This window comes from Helianthus annuus, chromosome 7 (genome assembly GCF_002127325.2).
Source record: "Helianthus annuus cultivar XRQ/B chromosome 7, HanXRQr2.0-SUNRISE, whole genome shotgun sequence".
Taxonomy (NCBI): domain Eukaryota; kingdom Viridiplantae; phylum Streptophyta; class Magnoliopsida; order Asterales; family Asteraceae; genus Helianthus; species Helianthus annuus.
The window spans coordinates 112,432,068-112,445,393 of record NC_035439.2 but is presented as its reverse complement, the minus strand read 5'-3'; positions in this window follow the sequence as shown (position 1 = coordinate 112,445,393).

Sequence of the window (13,326 nt, the reverse complement as noted above, 5' to 3'; positions counted from 1 at the left end):
AGACCAACGGTTGGAAGTATTGAGGAGTGTTGGTTCCAGATGCTAAGATGCTAGGGCTCGCCGAAGTGATGACTGGGGTGGAGTAAAGACGCGAAGTCTGCGAAAAAATAGCAGCCCCTGGGACAGAGGTGCCACTGCCTGTTCCCTCCACCCTTCCGGGTGGTGTTGGTGTGGGCATGTAAAGGTAAGGGTTTGTAACCACGGCCTGGGAAGAGACGGTGGTAACGTTACCAAACCCTGGTGGTGGCCCTTCCGCCTCGAACTCCAAATCTAACGATCTGGTAACGGCCGGTGATGATACTGGGGCGGTCACGCTTCCCGCCCCTAGCGTTAGATTATCATTCGTCGCCCTTTGACCAGCCATGTTCTGATCACTTGCCATGAAGCTCTTTGTTGTTCTTGCTTGGTCCCACGGATGGCGCCAATGAAGAAACACTGACCTTAACAACTCTGAAAACTTCAACGATCAATGACTCGAACGTGTGGCTGCAAAACAGAAACACCGTTAGGACTCGTTACAGGAATGGGGTTATTCCTGTAACCACCATCCGGCGTGAGAATAAGTATTCGTTTTTGGGAGAAGTATATGAAGGGAAAAGTGTATGGGAAAATAGATGATCGTACCTTACGTATTTGTCTTTATTTATAGGTTCTCAATTAGGGTTTCCCTTATTTTAGGATGTGCTCCGATAAGGTGGAGATTTACACGATCTTCCCGAAAAGTGGGAGATTTAGTTATGCACCTTCCTTATAGATATGGAAGGTTCTAGAATAATTCTTGGTATTTATGTTAATATAAAAGGTTGTAACCGGGTCGGGTGATCGACGCGGGTCACACCTCGTCAGGTACACAAGAGTCGCACACCCAACCTGCAAGACATAGCTCCTTTGTCCAGTCACAAAGTGATCATCGTGGAGTGCCGACGTTCATCGACGAGATTGTGAAGGGCGCTACAAAATGGAAGGGTAAGCAAAAGGTGGAAAATCAATGGAAGAGGCATTGTTGTTACCTTTACTTCCTGCAGTACAGTTTAACATATTCAAATACTACCAACGGTTCATACCACCTTGCTTCCATCCACACCTAAGTCATATTCAAGATGTTCGAGGCGATGGTAATTGTGGCTTTCGATCTATAGCGGTCGGCTTGTCGTTTCAGGAGAATGAGTAGCCATTAATACGAAAGGAGCTTCTAGGTGAGTGCATCCGGCACCAAGACTGTCACACCCCCAAAATCCACCCTGCGGAGTATCACCGCTTGGAGGCGTGACGTGACCAGGATCGAGCCACCAATCATATTGAACAACATAATTAAGTAAATAAAACCAAACACAATACGATTGGTGACCAAAAGGAAGTAAACCGATTTTTAGGTTAACAGCGGAAGCATAATAAGTTCAAAACATAAGTCCATAGTTCATAAGTTTAAAGTCCAAAACGTAGGTTTAATAAGTTCATAAAGTTTATTTATTAAATAAGGGACATATCAGTTCGCATCCCACAACGACCACCTCCATATGCAAGCTCCATAGCATTTAATGACCTGCAAAGCATGTAATAACGAGTCAACAACAAAGTTGAGTGAGTTCACGGTTGGTTGTCCATATTAGAGTTATTTCCAAAAACATAGTTTAATCTCATTCGGCTATCCAGCCGTGGGGGTTACCCCATAGTTCGAAAACGTTTATTAGTTAACCATCCCATGTCCACCTTCCCTGGCTATCCAGCCCGGCACTTTGGCCGTGGGGAGCTACCCCAGTATTTTAAACCACCAGACTCGTTTATCATATCGACTACTAACAAAAGAAATCAATTGTGCCCTAGCGTCGGTGTTCTATCACCACCGACGTGCCATAGTCCATTAGTACACGCCCGTCCGACTGGCACGGTGTGAGGTTTGTTAAACCTAATAGCGCTATTAACTAATGACCCGCTCGGCATAGCCTCGGCGATTATGTCGATACAAAAAGGGGGGGACTTCGCTGGTAGAGTTCTAGTCCAGTAAGTCTAACACGTCCCAACAGGATGAGGAATTTACATTCCTGATCACGTCTCAAAGGACGAAGAATCCCTATTCATGTACCCATTCCCATTCCCACCGGGAATTTACCATGCTTTGTAGAAAAGTGTGAACTCACCTCGGTTTGCTCGGTTAGATTCTCAAATATAGCTAACAGTCAAGGTCGGTCAATCACGTCCTAGTATGATTTACAGTTAGTCATTTAGTGTCTTACAAATAGAGCACAAAGTTCCTACACGTATCTATCACATAGCATGCATTACTTTAACTGTTTATGCCCGTATATATATATTTACCATCCATTCCCCACTCATAAGCATACATACGATAGTGCACGTAACACATATAACATGTTAGATCATTCACATATAGCATACTCGACATTTAGACAAGCAAGTCACAACTTATATCAATTCAGCATTAATATTCAAAACCGGCTGTTTTCGGACATTTAGATATAATAGTTAAATTATTCCAAAAATTCCCAAATTTTTACAGAATGTCCTAAACGTTCCAAATTTTATTGTGTAAAAATATCGGGGTCCGGTTCATTACCAATATTTTATAAAAATTCATTTTCCGGACTGAACTCAGATTTATATTTTTCTGACCACAGTCCACGAGATAATTTATTTAAAATTCATCGAGTGTCCGATTTACGAAATTCCAGTGGGGTAATTACAAATACATCGGTGGTCAACTATGGTATAAATTTCGTGATCAGACTCCACACAGATTACAAGTTATAACAGAAAACAAGACGCACTTTTTCAGCAGAAAAATTGCAGCTCTAGCTGCTGTTACGAAAAGACGCTTTTAAAATAGTAAACGGAGTCCAAAAATTACGATTCCGGTGCCATTAGAACCGTATCTCATAATAACATATTTTAGATTCAAAACATCAGTTTTTCGTTGAGTTTATGACCTGTTTACAGGGTGATGAAGTCGGCTGGAAATGTGATTCAGCATGTTCTTTGTAGTTTAATATGTTACTATATTGTATCAACACATGTCCGAACAACGGATTTTATCAAGAGTTCGATGATCAATCATCATATATGTATTAACCAACCCTAAACCAACAACATACCCATGACAACATCAACTAATAGCATTTCATATACAAGTAAACTTCATGTAACCTTTATGTTTATATTTTTAGTGTTCTTGCATTTTAGTTGTAAACATAAGCATCATACTACAATGTTAGCCATAAAATAAGATGAACAAAGGTTAAACAAGAGCTTACTACTAGCTTATAGCTAGGGTAGAATCTATTGAGGAGGATGATGAGAAAAGATGAAGAACAAGCAAGACAAAGCCCTTCTTGAAGCTCCACAAGTAGCTACCTTCTTGAATCCTTCTAAGCTTGAAACAAGCTTAAAAATGGAATGATGGTGGTGACAAGGTGGTGGTGGTGGCGGCACAAGAGAGGGCCGAGAGGGAGAGAGAGATGTATGAGGGAGATGGATGTGAACTTGTGAAGATATCAAATGATCTTGCATATCATCCTACCATACTTATAATGATTCTCAAATATTATGTCCAAGATCACAAGCAAAGATCAAATAAAATATAGTGATCAAATCTTGGGAGGTAAGGTGGTGGATTTGGTGAATCTTGTAAAGATATGATATGAGATATGAAATAATCTAGTATCTAAGTCACCATTCTTATAATCTCTTACACAATATCATGGCTACTCAATCAAGCAAGATATCAAATAAAATATAAAGGAAATCTAGTGAGATATGGGGTGGGTCCATGGTGACCGTAAATGGGCATGGGGGGGTGTTATTTGTAAATTGTGATGGTAAGTTGGTAAATATTAGTTCAATTTCAAGTATAAGGTTACTAGTGTTAATTAGTAGATATTCTAGTGGGTGTTATGGTGTTCGGGGACCATAACTAGCCAAGAAATAATTAAACAATGTTTCTAGCAATATTTGGTGTCCTGGGTAATGTCCGGTTGTTCGGTCGGATACTGTTTTGTTAAAGTGTTTAATTATTCCGTAAGGCGTCTTATACATATATTTTTGTAACGCAATTAATTCCTAACACATAGGAAAATATTCAGGACCATTTAGTCAAGTTTTCTGCACAAGCCAAGTACGTTAACAAACACATGTACGTATATCACAGTAATCAGAGAGCAGTTAAATGATTCAGCACAGTCATCAAGCCCTTTAATTATCATTAATAAATTGTACGGATTACATGAAATTTTGAGGGTTGTCACATTCTCCCCCTGTTAAGAGAATTTCGTCCCGAAATTTAGCGCGTGGTTACTGAGGAAGCTAGTTAAGTTGCGTTGTTTTCCTGATTTTCCTGGGGTGTCACATCATCCCCCTGTTGATTTGGAATTTCGTCCCGAAATTCTGCAGTAGCTTTAGTCTCAGTAGTGTTTGCACTTTTCTTAAACAGCTGGGGATACTTGAGTTTCATTTGGTCTTCTCGTTCCCAGGTATACTCTGGGCCACGACGGGAATTCCAACGAACTCGGACGAGAGGTATCCTGGTGTGCTTGAGAATCTTAACGTCTTGATCCGTAATCTCTACTGGTTCCTCAACGAATCGCAGCTTGTCGTCGATTGCGAGCTCTTTGAGAGGAACTTTGAGGGTCTCACCTGACAGACACTTCTTCAGATTCGACACATGGAATACGTTGTGAACTCCACTGAGTTCTTCAGGTAGGTTCAGCCTGTAAGCGACTTTGCCAATTTTCTCAATGATCTCGAATGGCCCGACGTAACGCGGATTGAGTTTGCCTCGTTTGCCAAAACGAACTACACCTTTCCAAGGTGAGACTTTGAATAGCACTCGATCCCCAACCTGGAACTCGAGTGGTTTTCTTCGCTTATCGGCATAGCTTTTCTGACGGTCACGAGCTGCCGCCATTCGCTGTCGTATCTGAGCAATCTTTTCTGTTGTATCTACTACTAGTTCTGGGCCAGTGATTTGACTGTCACCAACTTCTGCCCAACAAAGAGGTGATCGGCATTTACGTCTATATAATGCCTCGAACGGAGCGGCCTGGATGCTGGTGTGGTAGCTGTTGTTATATGAAAACTCCACTTACGGGAGATGCTTTTCCCAGCCGTTACCAATATCGATTGCACATGCCCTAAGCATGTCTTCAAGAGTTTGGATGGTGCGTTCAGATTGCCCATCTGTCTGTGGATGATAAGCGGTGCTCATATCTAAACGTGAGACAAAAGACTTATGCATAGCTTGCCACAGTTCAGAGGTAAAACGAGCGTCACGATCAGAAATGATGGAGGTTGGCACTCCGTGCCTTGATACCACTTCTTTTAAGTAGATGTCTGCTAGAGTAGAAAACTTATCCGTTTCTTTGATGGGCAGAAAATGTGCAGACTTGGTCAGTCGATCCACGATCACCCAAATGGTATCGTTTCCGCGTTGAGATCTGGGCAGACCAGTAACGAAATCCATGGAAATTTGCTCCCATTTCCATTTAGTTATCTCTGGTTGTTGGAGTGGGCCTGATGGTTTCTGGTATTCGACCTTGACCCTTGCACAAGTCAAGCATTTGCCGACGTAGGTTGCTATGCTGGCTTTCATACCAGGCCACCAGTATGTAGTCTTGAGATCATGGTACATCTTGTCCGAACCAGGATGTACTGAGTAACGGGACTTATGCGCTTCATCCATCACAAGCTCGCGCAAGTCTCCATACAATGGAACCCAGATGCGTCTGTTAACATAGTAGGCGCCGTTTTCTTTTTGTTCTAGCCGTTGCCTCGATCCTCTGAGGGACTCAGCTCTGATGTTCTCTGCCTTCAATGCTTCAACCTGGGCATCGCGAATCTGAGCTGGAAGGTTAGATTGGATGGTAAGCTGTAACGCGCGTACCCGCCTAGGTATAGTATCCTTTCGACTGAGGGCGTCGACCACAACATTGGCTTTGCCCGGATGATACTTGATTGCGCATTCATAACCGTTCAAGAGCTCGACCCATCGGCGTTGTCGCATATTCAATTCCTTTTGCTTGAAGATATGCTCGAGACTCCTGTGATCGGTGTAAATGGTGCACTTGGTACCGTACAGGTAATGTCTCCATATCTTAAGCGTGAAAACAACTGCTCCCAATTCCAGATCGTGGGTAGTGTAGTTCCTTTCGTGAACTTTAAGTTGACGTGATGCGTAGGCAATGACCTTGTCACGTTGCATCAACACGCAACCAAGTCCTTGGATGGAAGCATTGCAGTAAACCACAAAATCGCCTGTGCCTTCAGGCAATGAGAGGATAGGCGCGCTACAAAGTCTATCCTTCAAGTGCTGAAATGCGGACTCCTGTGCATCACCCCAACGATAGGTGACACCCTTCTGAGTCAGTGAAGTGAGAGGTTGCGCAATCTTGGAGAAATCTTTGATAAACCTTCTGTAATATCTTGCCAAACCTAAGAATTGGCGGATCTCTGTTGGTGTGCGGGGTGTAGGCCAATTCTTGATCGATTCAACCTTAGATGGATCCACATGAATTCCATCCTTGTTTACCACATGGCCTAGAAAGTGGACTTCGCGAAGCCAGAAGTCACATTTCGAAAACTTGGCATACAACTGCTCTTTTCGAAGGAGTTCCAGCATAAGTCGTAGATGCTGCTCGTGTTCCTCCTGACTCTTAGAATAGATCAGGATATCGTCGATGAACACAATAACGAACTTATCCAGGTAAGGCTTGCACACTCGGTTCATGAGATCCATGAAGACCGCTGGTGCATTCGTCAGCCCGAATAGCATAACCAGAAACTCGTAATGGCCGTAACGAGTTCTGAATGCTGTTTTGGAGACGTCCTCATCTCAGACCCTCAGCTGATGGTATCCCAATCTCAAGTCAATCTTGGAGTAATAGCTCGACCCTTGCAACTGGTCGAACAAGTCGTCAATACGTGGAAGAGGATAACGATTCTTCACAGTCACCTTGTTAAGCTCGCGATAGTCAATACATATTCTGAAAGTACCATCTTTCTTCTTTACGAACAAGACTGGAGCTCCCCAGGGCGAAGAGCTAGGACGTATAAAACCCTTTTCCAAGAGTTCTTGTAGTTGTGTGGACAGTTCTTAAAGTTCTGATGGAGCTAGACGATAAGGTGCTCGAGCTACTGGCGCTGCTCCAGGAGCTAGCTCGATTTGAAACTCAACTTGGCGATGAGGCGGAAGACCAGGTAATTCCTCAGGAAATACCTCGGGAAAATCACGCACAATAGGGATGTCTTCAATTCTCTTCTCTTCCGTTGATGTGTCAGTAACGAGTGCTAAAATGGCAGTGTGGCCCTTGCGCAAACACTTCTGGGCCTTAAGGAAAGAGATGATGCCTTCGACAGCACCACTCTTGTCGCCACGAATCATGAGAGGTTCTTCACAAGAACGAGGAATGCGGACGATTTTCTCCTTACAAACAATCTCCGCTTGATGATGAGATAGCCAATCCATCCCAATAACGACGTCGAAACTACCCAGTGTGATAGGAATAAGATCGATAGAGAAAGTCTGACTAGCTAAGACGAGGTTACAACCTTTAACTACGTGTGTGGCTTCAAGACTTTTACCGTTAGCTAGTTCTACCGTGTGTTTGGTGTTCAGAAGTGTTGGAGTGCGCTTAAGCATTTGGCTAACTTTTACGGACACATAACTAGTATCGGCACCCGAATCGAACAAAACAGTAACAAAGAAGTCGTCCAGAAGAAACTTACCCATCACAACGTTGGGATCGTTCCTTGCTTCTCCCTGACCAATCACGAACACACGACCTTGGGCTCCATTTCCATTATTGTTACCTTCATTGTTGCCTCCGTTGTTGTTTCCATTGTGGTTCCCATTTCTTTGGTTATTGTTCTGGTTTTGGTTCAGCTGGGGGCAGTTCCTCTTAAAGTGGCCTTCAACGCCACATTGAAAGCATCCTTTGTTGTTACCTTGTTGTTGCCGCTGCTGGCGTTGATTGGGTGGGGCTTGTTGTTGCTGCCGGTTCTGATTCGCTGGATGCTGACTCCTGCAGTCCCTTGCCATGTGACCAGGCTTGTTGCATCGATGACAGTTGCCTTTACCACATGGCCCACTGTGGTGCAAGTTACAGCGATTACATTTGGGGTGATTTCCCTTGTATCCGCCCTGACTTTGATTCCCAGAAGACTGCTGACTGGGGCTCTTGTACTCATCCGTCTTTCGCTGCAGAGATTGAGCTGAAACAGAACCCTTGCCCAGATTTCCATCCCACTTGCGCTTATTGTCGTTGGGAGCATCAGAAGTAGTGGCGTTAATACGCTTTGGCAGCCTGTTCTGCTCAACTGCCTGATCAGTGAGGCGATGAGCCAACTTGACGACTTGCTGTATAGTGCCAAGGTTAGCTGAGGTTACGTGGCTTTGAATTTCTGGCACCAAGCCCTTAAGGTACAGCTCAATGTGTTTGTAGGAAGGGTCCGCCATAGTAGGACACAAGATGGCCAGCTCGTTCGACCTCTTCGTGTATGCCTCGATCTCAGACCCTGTCATCTTCAGATTGAAAAATTCCACTTCCAGCTTGTGGATGTCGTCACGACTGCAGTACTCTTCTCTAATCAGTTCTTTGAAACCGTTCTACGGGATGGCATTAGCAACCGCCAACCCAAGCAGTTGAACCTGTGCTTTCCACCAGGTTAACGCAGTACCCTCGAGTGTTCCAGTAGCATACTTCACCCTGCGATCTTCAGGGCATTCACACATCTCGAAAACAGACTCGAGCTTCTCAAACCAGTGAAGAAGGCCTACAGCTCCTTCTGTGCCGCTGAAAGTGCTAGGTCGGCAATCCATGAAGGTTTTGAATGTGCACACAGGAGGCTGAGCATGTTGACCTGTGGTGCGAGAATAAAAGACAAGGTTAAGCACAAGGGTTGATTCGCGAAGGTGGGATATAAACGTCCTAAGATGGGTTGAAGTAGCAGGTTATACCTCCTGCAGGAACAGCTGCGAGTGCCTCAGCAACTCGTTCGTTGATCAACGCCGTCAACTGGGCTTGAGTGAGGTTGATACGTCCTCCGCGTCCGCTCATGATCTTCATAATGAAGCAACGTAAGTGAGGAAGTGTCGCGAAAGTGCATAAGTGTGGGGCGACAGTAGAGAGTAAGCACACAAGGTTCAAATAACAATTTTCACATTATCCAATGCACAAGGTGAACTATCTAACCGAAAGTATAACATATATCATACCACCTATGGTGTCGAGTCTTGCATGTGGAGCGATGCGTCGTTGTGGATCGTTGAGCACTGTACAGGTTATAGTCTGGTTTTATCAAAAATCTTTTCCCTTTTTAAAACCAAGTTCACTATAACCAATGGCTCTGATACCAATCTGTCACACTCCCAAAATCCACCCTGCGGAGTATCACCGCTTGGAGGCGTGACGTGACCAGGATCGAGCCACCAATCATATTGAACAACATAGTTAAGTAAATAAAACAAAACACAATACGATTGGTGACCAAAAGGAAGTAAACCGATTTTTAGGTTAACAGCGGAAGCATAATAAGTTCAAAACATAAGTCCATAGTTCATAAGTTTAAAGTCCAAAACGTAGGTTTAATAAGTTCATAAAGTTTATTTATTAAATACGGGACATATCAGTTCGCATCCCACAACGACCACCTCCATATGCAAGCTCCATAGCATTTAATGACCTGCAAAGCATGTAATAACGAGTCAAGCAACAAAGTTGAGTGAGTTCATGGTTGGTTGTCCATATTAGAGTTAATTCCAAAAACATAGTTTAATCTCATTCGGCTATCCAGCCGTGGGGGTTACCCCATAGTTCGAAAACGTTTATTAGTTAACCATCCCATGTCAACCTTCCCTGGCTATCCAGCCCGGCACTTTGGCTGTGACAACCCTCACCAAACCAGGTATCCGTACGAATTAATTAATATTTAATTACTGCTTAATTACTGTGCTTACTTGAAATTGTAGATAAACTGCTACTTGAATTCTGATACGTACACTTACTTGCATCATACCTTATTTGCTGTCACTCCATTATTTACATACTGAACTCTAGTGACAACCTTGATGCACGAAAGCACAGTAGCACGATGAACGGATAACCTATTAAACATGTTGATATAGCCAGCATCAGGCAGACACTGCCTCTAAGGCCTGTATGAGCCAGAGATATTTTGCTACACTAGTAGAGAATGCAGGGATATAAGGGTTGTAGAATTGCGTCACTAGGTATAAGTTACAGTGACCGGATGTGCCTAAAACGTACTCTAAGTACAAAATTCAGCACTTTAACTAAAAATTCAGCATTTGGTTAACTAATAAAGTGCCAAAACATGAGAAAAATAATACTAGACACTTTACAAGGTGTCGGGAATAAATTGTGTCACTAAAAATAATATTAACGGCACTTTGAATATTTATTTAGCACTTTAATGGGTTAATATCCAACCGTACAACCGGACTTAACCCGGGACATAAAAAATATTGACAATAACATTGTTTTTCCTTTTTCTGAGCCAGTTAGGGTCCCCGAACACCCTAACACCCTTTATATTAATTACCACACTTAAGCGCACTAACTAAACCATTGATCTTCAACCAAACCACTAACTAGCTTAGTTGATATCCAACTGTACCTTTTCCCACGTGAAATTGGCGGCACATATGCTTCCCCTTCCCAAGTTTCGATTTTCCCATGAAGCCACCAAAAGACCCATCAATTTCCATGCAAAAGATCCTAGTACTTACACTTAGCACCCCTAAATTATTCATCCATTTACCAAATAACTTTCACATAAGCCCCCATTTGCATGTAATCGCCCCATATGTGCCCCCCCCCCCCACTATACGAACTCTCATCCTCTACCACAAGATATTTTGGTTGAATTTGTGTATTCCCCATGCAATTTTGTTAAGATATGAAACGATTTTGCTTGTACTATCGGTTACATATAATCCTTTGGACAAAGAAAGAAATTTGCTTTTAAATAACCATAAGATCCATCACATTATCCTATCACTTAACAAAAAAAAAATTCATCTTTCTCCTTTCTTTCTTGCTTCTGCCGAGAGCATTCACTACCATCCATCCTTTTCTTTCCATTGTGACCAAGGCATCCCACTTACATACAAGGGTGAAGGATCGCATACAATCAAGCTCGGTGCCTACGGAATCGCGATGACCCCTCTACGTTGCTATTAACCACCCGTTTTTCGACTAGTTTCTTCCCTAGCCTCGAGCTAGTAGTAAGTGACTCTAAACGCCTTTTTGATCTTGTCTAGAGTGGTTAATAAGAATTTTGACGATTGAAATTTATGAGCATGTAAGAACAAAAATTTAAAGTCTACTAAAATAATATAAACAAAGTGGTTAATAGATGAATATTGGTGTAAAACTTATAAGACATGTTTTGTTATGATTATCTAGTGTTGTTTTATGCTAGTGTTAGTTCGGATCGTCATCTAACCCGACTAAGTCATGTTCATGGAACATGACCTAGTGTATGTTATAGTGTGAAAAGTGGTTAGATGAAGAACACTACTACTTATAACCATGAACTTGTGTAAAAACAATTTTTCTTATAAAATGAAGATCTAAACTTGTAGATCTAGAGATCTACAAGTGGTATTTTCGAAGGACCAAGTGTAAAAAGAAATCATGTTTTTAAAGCCGGATCTTTCCTAAACAAAGGTGATTTTTGTGAACACACAAGTGTGTAGACACTTGTGTAACAAAGAGTTTTAACAAAGAATTATTGTTGTAATTATTTTGATAAAAAGTTGTAAAGACGCGTCTTCTTTAAAAACAAGGTTCTCAAAGAAACCAAGTTTATTTATAATAGATCTATTAAAAATAATAGGAAGTTACTACATATCTTACACAAACCACAAGTTCATGTGTTATGCGATTTATATCTAGTTTGGACTAGTTGATGTTGAAATATCGTTTGTTAATGTTGGGAACATTATTGATTTGTTTTATAAAAGAAAATGATACGCTTGAAAACGTGGCCACCTCCAGTTACAGAGGAAACTCTGGCGAAATTTTTCCAAAAATCTGACACTTGCAAATATTTTTATCACAAGTGTTATGGATATATTTTTAACTTATTTTTCCAAATAAATTTTGTCACGACTTTTATTACAAATTAAGCAAGTGTCGGAGGTGGGATTTTCACAAAATAAAACTTGCTAAAATATATATTTTCATAACAACACTTGTGTAAATTTTGTGAGTATTTTGTGAACTACGTAAATATTATTTTTAGGGTAAAAATAATATTACCAAATATTAACGGCTCCAAAATAATACGAACGCCTTTACAATAAATATTAAGTTACAACGGTATTACTATTACCACCCGATCTTTATCCGTAACTTACGTATTTTCAGAAAATACTCATAAGTGTGTATTTTGACAAGGATATTATTTTGGGGAAATTATATGGAATAAAATATAATATTTTTGGGAAAAATATTTATATTTTGGAAGTAAAGTATTTTTGGACAAATGAAATAAAATATATTTCGAAGTTATACGAACGCACATGTATTAAAACCCCCATCCTTAGGAAGGAGTATATTTTTCAAATAATTACGAAGTGTAAACACGAAATAGTTGCCTAACTATTTCCCAAAGACACTAAACCTTAAACTAAGGCACGACCGCCCGTCTAATAGAAGTTAGTACGTGTAGGTCGTCGCACAGCAGATTTTCTGGGAGATACTTTTTAGAGACGCACTGCGGTGAGTTCATGTCCCCCTTTTTCTCTTAACTGTTTTCAGTTTTCTAAACTGCGGGGGTGAAATACATGTTACAATGTTTACGAATACTTTATACATGGTATGGTTAGCGTAAGGAGGTTTACTACTTAGATCATGTGAGTGGGTAGGCGGAAACTTGAGGCCATTAATCCTCAGGGTAGGACCGAGGGACAGGAGCGGTAGATCTATCTGGGTGTAGCGAGCCCAGCCCCAGGCCCAACAGTACGGACCTCGGGGTGACTTTGTGCCCAACGCATAAATCCGCTAGGTTTGAGTCTTCCTACTTGCACTTCACACATATCAATGGCCTTGCAAACCATTGGTGATCTCTTTTTCCTTATTTGCTACATACCAGGATTTTTATACATACAAAGGTTTTACTACTCACTTACACATGAACTCGATCAACATTATTGTTGATTTTTCAACTTACATGTATTTCAGGGAACTAAAGATCTGGCGCGGTATGTTATGTTTTCCCGCTGCATAGGAGTTACGAGGTCATCCGGGTTTAGGGGATGTGACTTTTTCCTGGACGAGTCACAGTCCTTAA